This window comes from Equus przewalskii, chromosome 28 (genome assembly GCF_037783145.1).
Source record: "Equus przewalskii isolate Varuska chromosome 28, EquPr2, whole genome shotgun sequence".
Lineage (NCBI taxonomy): Eukaryota > Metazoa > Chordata > Mammalia > Perissodactyla > Equidae > Equus > Equus przewalskii.
Genome location: NC_091858.1, coordinates 32,414,896 through 32,426,064, shown reverse-complemented (window position 1 = coordinate 32,426,064; position 11,169 = coordinate 32,414,896). Strand labels below are relative to the sequence as shown.

At 38.4% G+C, this 11,169-nt stretch overlaps 1 long non-coding RNA gene across 1 annotated transcript; it reads right to left on the bottom strand.

The window, feature by feature from the left end:
• Positions 1-4,144: 4,144 nt before the first annotated feature.
• Positions 4,145-10,724, bottom strand: LOC103557222 (uncharacterized). The gene is made up of 3 exons (XR_011534111.1): positions 10,447-10,724; positions 6,755-6,903; positions 4,145-4,361 (listed from the first exon to the last, which is right to left on the bottom strand). It is a non-coding gene; the product is annotated as an uncharacterized lncRNA (long non-coding RNA).
• Positions 10,725-11,169: the final 445 nt, after the last annotated feature.

Below are 11,169 nucleotides of genomic sequence, written 5' to 3'. Positions count from 1 at the left end.
TGATGTACATAGCACATCTTCATAGTCAGACATTCTGTAGTTTTTGTGGATTATTGCCTAGCCGTGATCTAGAAGCAATGAGACATTGAGAATGAGACATGGAGAAACATGAGCATCCCCCTAAAGGCAACTGCATCAGGTGAGGTCACTATAGAGTCTACAGGAAAGAGACACTAACCTCCTTAGACTGGGGAGGAGGATGCTTCAATTAGCAAGAGATGCTAAGATCTGGGCATTCAAAGTATTTACACTTATCAGAATTTACACAAATGTCCCCATTCCAATTTCAAGTCCCATTCTTTCTTGATAAGCAGTACATTTTTCACAGGAGACCTGGGGAGGCTATGCATTTCACTTGGGTCATAAATCGGCAATCAACCATATTAAATATTGGGTCTATTTTTCAGAAACACAAACACTGCAGTTACACGAGTTAAGACCTTCTGTAATGGCAGTCAGGGGAGTTGTCTGTTTCTCTGACTCTGTCCTGCTTGTGGAGAAAAAGACTGGCCGCCAGGGTCCTGAGGGCTGAGTGGAGGGAGGAGGCTGGTGATTTCATATTTGACTTTATGGATTTTCACTTAACTCACCTGTTTTCAGCTCAGACTCTCATTGACACCTTAGATCTGCCCAGAATTCCAAATCCACAGCTTTCTCGTTTAGCCTTTCCAAAAAGTAAGCTCTCCACCTTCAGCTGAGGTGGGGAGAGGGGATAGACAAGCTGGGGAAGAGGCTGTAAAGGTCAACATGTCTGTTCAGACTTTCAGCTATTTCCACATGCTTTCAGCCCCATCCTGCCTGCACACTTGCAAGTATTTGCTGCCTCAGATTCCTGAGTCTTCCTGGGGTTCTGAGCCCATCCTGGCTTGGCTCATATTGACCTGCTTTCATTTTTGCAGGCACTTGGGTTAGTGTTATCTCCTGTGCTGAATCAGGCTCCACAAATGCATCCACTTTTTGTAATATTCAAATAAACTTTTAAATTTTAGAATAGTTGTTCATTTACAGAAAAGTGAAAGTATAGAAAGTTTCCATATACCCTGCACCCAGTTTCCCCTATCAGTAACATTTTATGCTACCACTATATATTTGTCACAACTAATGAACCAATACTGGTCTATTATTTTTAACTAAATGCCATACTTTATTTGGATTTCATTAGTTTTCCCTAATATCTCTTTTCTGCTCCAAGTTCCCATCAAGGATACCACATTATGTTTAGTCATCATGTTTCCTTGGTCTCTAGGCTGTGATGATTTCTCAGACTTTCCTTGTTTTTGATGGCCTTGACAGTTTTGAGGAGTACGTTTGAGATATTTTGTAGAAGATCCCTTGATTTGGGATTGCCTGATGTTTTTCTCACTATTAGACTGGAGTTATAAGTGTTTGGGAGGGAAATAGATGTAGGGCCAGTCTCAACACATCAAATCAAGAGTATATACTGTCAACACGACTTTTTACTAAAAGTGTTAACCTTGATGCTCTAGCAAAGGTGGTATTTCTCCACTCTAAAAGCTCCTCTCCTCTTTCCGTGCTGTACTTTTTGGAAGGAAGTCACATGCATAGGCCACACTTAGTGGTGCAGAGTTAAACTCCACCTTCTTGAAGGGGGAGTATCTACGTAAATTACTCGGAATTTTTCTATATGGGAGATTTGTCTCTTCTTTCCCATTTATTTGTTGGATCCTTTATTCATATCAGTATGGTCTTATGGATATTTATTTTATACTTTGAGGAATAATCCAATACTACGTTATTTGTTTTTCTTGCTCAAATTATTTCAGCTTTGGCCAGTGGAAGCTCTTTCAGTTGGCTCTTGTGTCCTTTTGGGTATCGTGTTGGCTACTGCCAAGATTTCTGAGCACTTTTCTACTTTTTTGCATCTTAGCAAAATACTTTCACAAAATGACTGCTTTCTTGAGTAAGGTGGTATCTGCTAGGATTCTCTGCAAAGCTATGATTTCTCTTTGACATTACTAAATAATTTGGAGATATTTTGAGATTATGCAAGTATCCTGTTTCTGCTTAAACTTTTACCCGCTAATGGTGGATCTTGCCTGCATTTATTAGTGTGTTGTTCTACTGTTGGTTTTTCTAGTTCCTCATCACTTCTGCATTTACCAATTGAAACTATTCGGTAATGAAGAGTTATCTCTTCTCTATTTATTCAGTTATAGATTTATGTCAATATGGATTCATGGATGTTTATTTTATCTTTGGTTTATAATTCAATACTTTGGCTTTCTGATGAAATTGTTTCAAATTTGGCCATTGGAGCTTTTTCAGGTTTCTTTTATGACCTTTCAAAGTCCTCCATTTTTTTGAGCACTTCCTTAATTTCTGGTGCTTTAAAACGCTCCAGTCTCACCTTGTATTTTCCCTGCTCCAGTCCTGGAGTTGATTAGTTCTTCAAGGATCTCTTATTCCATTTACTGGAAAATGGTATTAAGAAACCAAGATCTGAGTACTTTGTGTATTCACTGATACTGAGATGTCACTGCTGCTTATTTCTCTGAGAGGCTAAAGTTAGGAAACATACATATGGGCATTAATTCAGTTATATACATCCTCTATATATTTCTGTATCTCTCTATTTGCATATAAATTTTAAAAAATCCGTGTTCCACATCAGTATCTTTAACTTCAATCCAGCACCATAGTGGTCCTTCTAGTCTTCCCTTTTCCTTTATTTATTCCTCTTTTTCCTCCATCAGTGAAAAAACTGGCTTTTATTGTTTATAATATATTTTCTTATTTGTTCAACTTTGGTATACAAATAGTTTTAGAATTGCTAAGCCAAACCACTGTGAGAAACAAATCTAACAACTAGAATGCAGTTTTTCTGTAAAGTCTTTTCATATTTATTCTTGGAATATCCAGTAAAAACGGTTTTTCGAAGTTTCTTAGGACTGTTCTTTCTCTCCCACTGCCTTTAGTGTGGCCATATGATTAATCTGTAATACAGTTAGATTCATTCATCACAGTCTGCATTCTATTTTTCTGTCCACATTAATTATGATTGCTTTTTAAATTTACACATAGTAAAATTCAAACTTTGTGGTGTAGAGTTCTAATGGTTGTTGCATGAATAATCATTTTCTTCTTTTCTATTGCTGCATAATATTCCATTATATGAGGCACCACAGTTAATTCGTTAATTGAAAGACATAGGTGTTGTTTACCATTTTTGGTAATTATAAATAAAGCTACTACAAACATTTGCATACAGGTTTTTACTGTGAACATACATTTTCATCTCTTTATGGTAAATACCCAGGATTGGGATTGATAAATTATATGGTAAGTATATTTTTAACTTTATAAGAAACTGCCAAACTGTCTTCCAAAGTAGCCTTAGCATTTTGAATCACCAGCAGCAGTGTATGAGAGTTTGATTTGTTACAAAAAGAAAGTCACTAAGAGAAAAGATGACTAAGAAATTGGATTCTGAATGTTTCAAAATGAGAGATACTAAGATGGGATTTCCCAGTCTAATCAGCAGGCTGCTGCTGTACAACTTAAATCTAATCTGTGCTGAAAACAATTCCTTGGGTTCTAAGAGAATGGTTCTAAATGGATCTCACTGTTTGGAAAGACACCTTTGGAGAGGAGAAAATAATCACCCTCTATGTCTTAGTTCTCAGTAAAACAATGAGACAATGGGTTGGTCTCTGTAATCTATGAGTTCTGAGTTTATAAGTTGATGCTTAAGTGTGCACTGAAATCTCTCTGTGCCTTCAGGCCCTTCTGATCACTTTCCCAGCTCTTCAATAACCAACAGGGAGCCATTGCTTGTTAACCAAGAGTCATTAAGGAGTATGAAAATGAGAACAAATTGAGAACACAATTTCAGTGACTTTTCCCGCATAAAATCTACACACACACACACACACGGTCCTCAAAGTTACTTTCTTCAAGCCATAGATTTATAGACATATATGAACAGATTACAGATGGCTTGGAGAACATTCATTTGAATATTTATAGGTGCACAATCTGAGACCTGGTTAAAGAAAAGCCTTGTCTAAAGTCAATCTGCTAATTAGTGGTGTGACCAAACTTAGAACTTAAACTCTCCCCTCCTTTCCCTCCTCAGTCAATGACCTGCCATGTAAACCTGCCCTTAGAAAGACCACGTCCAGGATCCATGTGAGTGGTGGTGCTTTTATTCAACAGAAGTCAGTGGTGGTGAGACTCTCGTGATGCTATGGGGATCCTCAGGGGACTGAGCTAGACTCTACAGCAGTGTTTGTTCCGACTTTTGCAGTCTGCAGGAAGGATGGCGCATCCATGGGTTTTTTGGTGCTTGCAGGCACCACCCATATTTTGACATTCGTGTTTTCTCCCCGTTTTTTCATGCCCTGTAAAGGAAGGGGAGGTGAAAGAAAAAAATAAAAGCACATTTACTCAAAGCTACCAGAATTCATCTTTCATAGCAAGGATCTGCAAACTATAGTCTACATGGACACATCCATCCCTCTATGTGTTTTGGTGAGAACTGCAAGCTTAGAATGGTTTTTACATTTCTTTTAATTACAGGAAAAAATTCAGAAGAAGAAAAATCTTTGATGATATATGAAACTTGTATGAAATTCAAATTCTGGTGTCCATAAATACTTTTATAGGAAGACAATCATGATCATTCATGTACATATTGTCTATGGCTGCTTTCATGCTAAAATGGTAGAGATGAATTGTCGTGACAGAGAAGTTATGGCCCACAAAGCCTAAAATATTTATTACCTGGTCTGTTACAGAAAAAGCTTATTGAAGTCTGCAGTAGAGTGACTTTCGTTTTCAGATGAAGAAGCTTTATACGAGAGAGAGCAAGTGACTCGTCTGTGCCGTGAGATTAGGGATGTACTTCACTTCACATGCTCTTCATGAAAGATTCCTAAAGTGCCTTCTTCTTTTTCAAAAGGGCAAAATCTTACAAATATGTAACACAAATTAGACAATAAGTATTGGACTAAGCATTCTCACTCCTGAATACTGTGCCTTGCACATCCCATGCAATGAGAGTTGTTTCATAAATTGTGATACTTTAAATGCCACAGGCAAGGCACCTAGTGAGCACCAATCTTCTTGTGCTCCTGTGAGTTAAGTTGGAAAAACAGTGGTAAGAGATTAAGAAAGTGACTATAGCAATTCAGAAAGAAACACGACAGTAGAGAGAACTTAATGTCTAAAGTCAAGAGAGCAAGAGAGAGAAGGACAAACAACCATGAGGAAACAATGACTAAGAAGAGTCTCCATCAGAGGTGTTGGCTGGTAAAGGCCCTATGTTCTGATGGAAAACACACTCAACCAGGAAATGGGTGACCTGGCTTCTAATTTCTGCTCCACCACAACTCTAGTTTTTCTCTTGGAGCTGCAGATTCTTATAAATTTTCATAATAAAGGAAAGGTAAAAATAATTATAAATGTAATTCATATATATTTATGTTCATATTATAAATATGAATTAATATATATGAATGTTATACTCATATATTTAAAATTTATATAAATATTATATAATATGAACGCATATTCATGTATGTCCATATCTATGCCTATATCTATATCCATATCCATATTCGTATCTGCATCCACATCTACGTCTCTATCTATCTATCTCCATTAGGCTGTCCACCAAATAGGTCTGGCTCTCTGTTTTCTTGAAACAAAATAGGATTTACCTTTTGTGTTATGGGGTGGGGCCATAAGACTTGCTTGGTTATGGAATTTTGAGCAGAAATTATGGTCCCCTCAGGGCTGGAGCCTTTAACTGCCAACATGAGACTCCTCAGAGCTCTTTCCCCTGACAGAGCGACCAGAAACATTCACGGTGGTTGCTGCTCCATCTGCAGGGTCTCAGCAGCTATGATGAACAGAACTCCCTTCTGGCCACGATGGGTTTGTGTCATTTGAGCAAGAATTAAACCTTTGCTCTTTTAAGATGCCAAGATTCGGATGTGGTTGTCACCACACCACAATTTGGCACGTGCTGACATGTGCATAGGGTTGCCACGTAAAATGCGGGACACTCAGTTAAATTTGTATTTTGGATACACAACACATAATCTTTTGGTATAAGTATGTTCCAAGTATTGCATGGATCATGTTCATATAAAAATATTCATTGTTTGTATATAATTCAAAGACTAAATTTATTTTCTGGGATTATTAACTGTTTAATAAAAGCATGGCCTTTGAACCAAACTCACTTTGGCTTGAGTCAAAGGCTTCACTACATACAGTCTGCGTGACTTTGAGCAAGTTACTTCATTTCTTAGCCTCATCTGTAAGGCTGAATATCATTATGAGGAATACCGGTGGGAAAGCACGTTTAAAGCTTTTGTTTTGGTGTTTGGTAAAGAGGAAGTGGTTGATATTATTTGCTATTATTATTAGTGTTGTTATTGTTGTTCACAGGAAAATGATTTGAAAACTGAAAGCCCTCTAGTACCTTTCTCTAGGTACTAGAGGTATCTAGGTATCTAGTACCTACCCTCTAGTACCTATCATGGGTACTAGTTATGGATTTACTACCAAATAATTAATGTCAATCTTAGAGAAATCTTAATTTCTTTAAGCTTCTCTTTTCCTATTTGACAAGTTGAGTGTGTTGACATGCTATGCTTCTTTCAGCCATGATATGATTCAGTTGTGACATATTTCAGCGCATCATTGGAGTATGAATCCATTTGACCCTACTGCAGGCTCCAAGGTCATCCACCATGTCATCCTACTAGGTGGATGCACAGCTTACCTGATGCCGTCTGGATGAGACACACAAGGAGTAAAAAGAGAAGGAACAGTAGCCTCATGCTGGGAAATGAATTCTCAGGATTATAGGAAGAACTGACACTGTCTGATGGTGGTTTTTTTCTTCAGTGCACATCAATGACAGCAGGTGATCTGGGAAAAATTTGAAAAGTTCAGCTAGAGAGAAAAAGCTTCTATTTCTAATAAAGGTGTTCAATTAGGGCCTGGGTGTCATTTGAGAGTATTTCATTTATGACACATGGTTACAGATCCAAGTTTCCACCAGTCAAAAAGGAAGAGCTTTATAATAAGTCAGCATTTTCTGGTTGATTCTCACTTCTGCTTATGCCTCTGAGGTTTGGTGCATTTTTTTTGAGAAAAAAGTCATTAAAAAACTGAATTTTTTAGGCAAATCACCCATTTATTCATTCACCTCTATTGCATGTCACTGCATCAGTCAGTTTCCCTGTTAGGAATGCAAAGAAATGCCTCCTTTTTAGAAGTTAAAAAAAAGAGAAGGAATTTTGTAAATAGAAATGATCTTGTTTCCTTTTTTTCTCTCAATAACTTTTTTTGTTACTAGCTAAAAGAGAGAGAGCTGATCCATTCTAAGCAAACTTTTGAATCGATCACAACCCAGTGAGGCTTTGGGGGCCAGAGAATTTCTTAATACAGGACTTGTATCAAAGTATTCTCATGGTAAAGCAGTGAAATAGCACAGAAGTGTATAAGATAAAACTTTGACATTCCTCTCCATCTCTTCCTGCTCTCCTGAGTTTTGCTTTATATCATTTACAGTATGTCTCTCTCTTTCACTATTCTGTGAATTTCTAACAAATCAGGTCCTGTTTTATTATCTCACATTCTCAGGTCCCTGAACAGTGCCTGGCATAGAGAAGAAACTCAAATATTTATTTAAAAGAATAAGTCCTTTACAGACGAACAATTACATGGATGAACAAATGAATAGATGGAGGAAATAAATAAGGGAGAGGAGGAAGGGAGGAATCGATGGAGGAAAGAAGAGAAGAGGACACAGGGAGGCAGACTTCCCTACTAAGCTAATAATGGTCACTCTACATTAATAATCAATACTAAAGTTGGGGAGTCAAAGGAGAGATTGCTCTTTAGATGCAGACATCAAAGAAGTCATCCAAGCCCTGAAGTGAGCTGTGGACTTTGGGGGAAAAGAGAAAACAGGAATTTCATCTAATAATTATGGATCTTTGGATTCAGATGGACCTTAGTTCAAAGTCTCTGCTCTGCCCCTCACTATCTAAGTGATCTTGAAATAACCTTTTAAAGCCCTGGTTTCTCCTTCTGTACATTTGATGGCAGAAAGAGTACGATTCTCCTATGCCACGTCAGGAAAAGGGACTTAAGAGGAGTCAGTGGCTGACCAACACCTCTCTGTGCAGAGAGTTGCATTTTGCTTTTTTTTTTAAAGATTGGCTAACACCACTTGCCACTAATTTTTTTCTTCTTCTTCTCCCCAAAGCCCCCCAGTGCATAGTTGTATATTCTAGTGGTAGGTCCTTCTGGTTGTGCTGTGTGGGACGCCACCTCAGCATGGCCTGATGAGTGGTGCTAGGTCTGCACCCAGGAGCCCAACTGGCGAAAGCCTGGGCCGCCAAAGCAGAGAGCACAAACATAATCACTCGGCCATGGGCCCGGCCCGAGAGTTGGGTTTTAATCAGGATCACTGCTAAGTGTTTCTATCTAAACTATGAGACAGACTTTCTAGGCAATTTCTGGGTCCCAGAAATCACACAGGAGGTTAGATTCTTCCACCAAGTCCTGGAATGGCTCAGAAAAACACTGAAATTTAAAACTTGAATGAGGGAAAATTGTGCTTTTTTGAGCCCCTGGAACTAGAGGGTGGTAGGAAAACTTATTTTTGACACGAAAGAAAGATGGTCTTAAAAAAGAACCTAGTATTGTAGGTATGTACACACAATTCTTCATTACATTTCACTTATTAAATGCAACCATAGCTTAATACATTTAGATAATTTAATTAAATAATATTGATCCTCCTTTAACTTTCACTGCAGCGACAGGGACTGCTACAAAATTTTTCTTGACTACCTATTCTGTCCCACGAATCTTAAAAACGATATCTTCGTCCCCACACTGCCTTGTGAGGTAGATATTTTCATTCTTTAAGCAAGTAAATGCGCGTTGTGCAACTGGTAATGGAGCCTGGATTTGGACTCTGTCTATCCATTGTCAAAACTTTTACTTATTTTACAGTTTTTCCTGCTGAGAAAAGAAAGATAGTTTTTTCTGGATGAAGGAATATAGCTATAGTGAGATAAAAGTGCGTGTGTGTGTGTGTGTGTTTGAGAGAAAGAGTGGAGAGCTGTGTATTAAAAGTATTCTAAATACACTTTCCTATCAAAAAGGGAAAGTATGTGGCACAAATTATGTGAGTAAAGGCTGGTGCTCCCTCAGCAAGTCGACCAAATCGTTTATCATCTAACTGGGACACATTTAGAATGTAAGGGACTTAGTTATGTTGAACGACAGGCATAAATTTGGACTGTCTCAGACCCTGTCCCTAGGAAAACCTCCTCCTTAACAAGTACAAGTGTCTTTTCTGGAGGTTATGCAAAGTCTGGGAGTTGATGATTCTCTCTCCAATGCTCTCTCCACTGCCACTCTGGAAATGGCCAGCAACACATCAATGGAACACAAGAGTCGCATAGGACACGGTGATTATTCTGATGGCACTGACATCTTTCCAACTCATCCTTTGCCCATTTTCCCCTCTCACTGCAGAGATTATGGAAGGATGGGATTGGAAATGATAGCACTACCTTCTTACATTTGGAAGTCATGTCAACTTCATTAGTAGGAACTTCTGATTTTTTGCTAAGGGGAAACACACTCTTTCTTCTAACCGTGGACCATTCACAAGCCTCTACTAATATAGATAACATTCTCACAGGTTTATGAATCTTGGAGGAAACCTGAGAAGGCTTTCCTACATCCCACTCTTTTTGGTACAAACTGATCCACCATCTCTTAGAAACCCTCACCACACTGAGATAACATCAAATCTTTCTTGGAACAAACTTGTGGTGTCAACAAATGACTTCTTTCATATTTTGGCCCAGGCATGATCTTCTGGGTTTGAGGGTCTGGTGAGACCCCATTAACTTGAGTTATCCTAGACTGTTCTGTGTGAGTGCCTACACACACTTTCCCCTCCACACGCTCAGTCTGTTATTGGCCTCACCTTCCCCCACCCACCTCTCTTCCACCTTAAAGGAACTAAATACGTTTCTGACATTTTCTTTCTCCAGAAATAACTTAGGAATAAAATGGATCTATGTTCGAATCTTAGGATCAGCATTTGAATCTTTCACTGAGTAAACATCTATATTAGTTTAGTGATATTAATGTGAAAATAAAGTAAGCACTTGTAGTAATCTGTTTAAATAAATCACACTTAATTCTACACAGTAGCTGCGAGGGCTTTACTTCCCTGTCCCAGTAACAATGCGTTTGATGATAATAATAATAATAAATAATAATAATATTAGAAAAGAAAGTATAGACTGAAAGCTTTGGTTCATATTCTCATCTCCTATACTTATACACTGAAAACAATTCTCTTTACAGACTCCCTAAATATTGTGCATATACTCCCACCCGTTCTTCAATCATAAGTGATCTCTTCTGAAAACCTACCTTGCAGCTCGTTCCTCCACCTTCTCAGGCTGTCTGCTGCCTGTCCCGTCCGGCAGGGTTGCCTGAAAGCAACTGTCCATTGCCTCATAATTAGCAGTTAGATCTACAATGGGCAGAGGGAGGGCTGAGTCGGGTGATATAAGACGCATTATGATCTCATATGGAGAGGGGTCATTTGGGGGAAGATGGGAGACGAGCCAGATTTGAATGATATCAGCCTCCAAGAGAAAGACAAGAGGAAGTGGCGACCGTGTAGACATTCCTTTCAAAGGGTTTTTCTGAAAAATTAAGGAAAGACAAGAAGCAATAGCTGATCAATGATATAGTGTCAGATAAGAGGTGTATGCTTGTTTTTATTTTTATAGATTCAGTGGTCAGGGGTGAGATGTAGAGCAGGGGAGAGTTTCACCATGAGGAAGCTAGAGAAAGGAGACCCAGGACCCATTGGAAGCATTGCCTTGGGCTGGAGCATGAGCCCATTAGCTCATGATTCACTTAGAAAAGCCACCTATTCTTGTGACTAAAGTGAGAAATGTATTCCTCCCATGTGAGCGTTGTAATAAGACACTTAGGAATGTTGACAATAAAACTCAAACAGATTTTATAGAGTAAAAGTTAAAACTTCAGAAAAAAATTAAAATCCTTGTAAAGAAGACAAGAGGCTAGCTAGTAAACTGTAAAACCAAATTACGTTTAAAATAAGATCAAGCCTGAGTGATAACA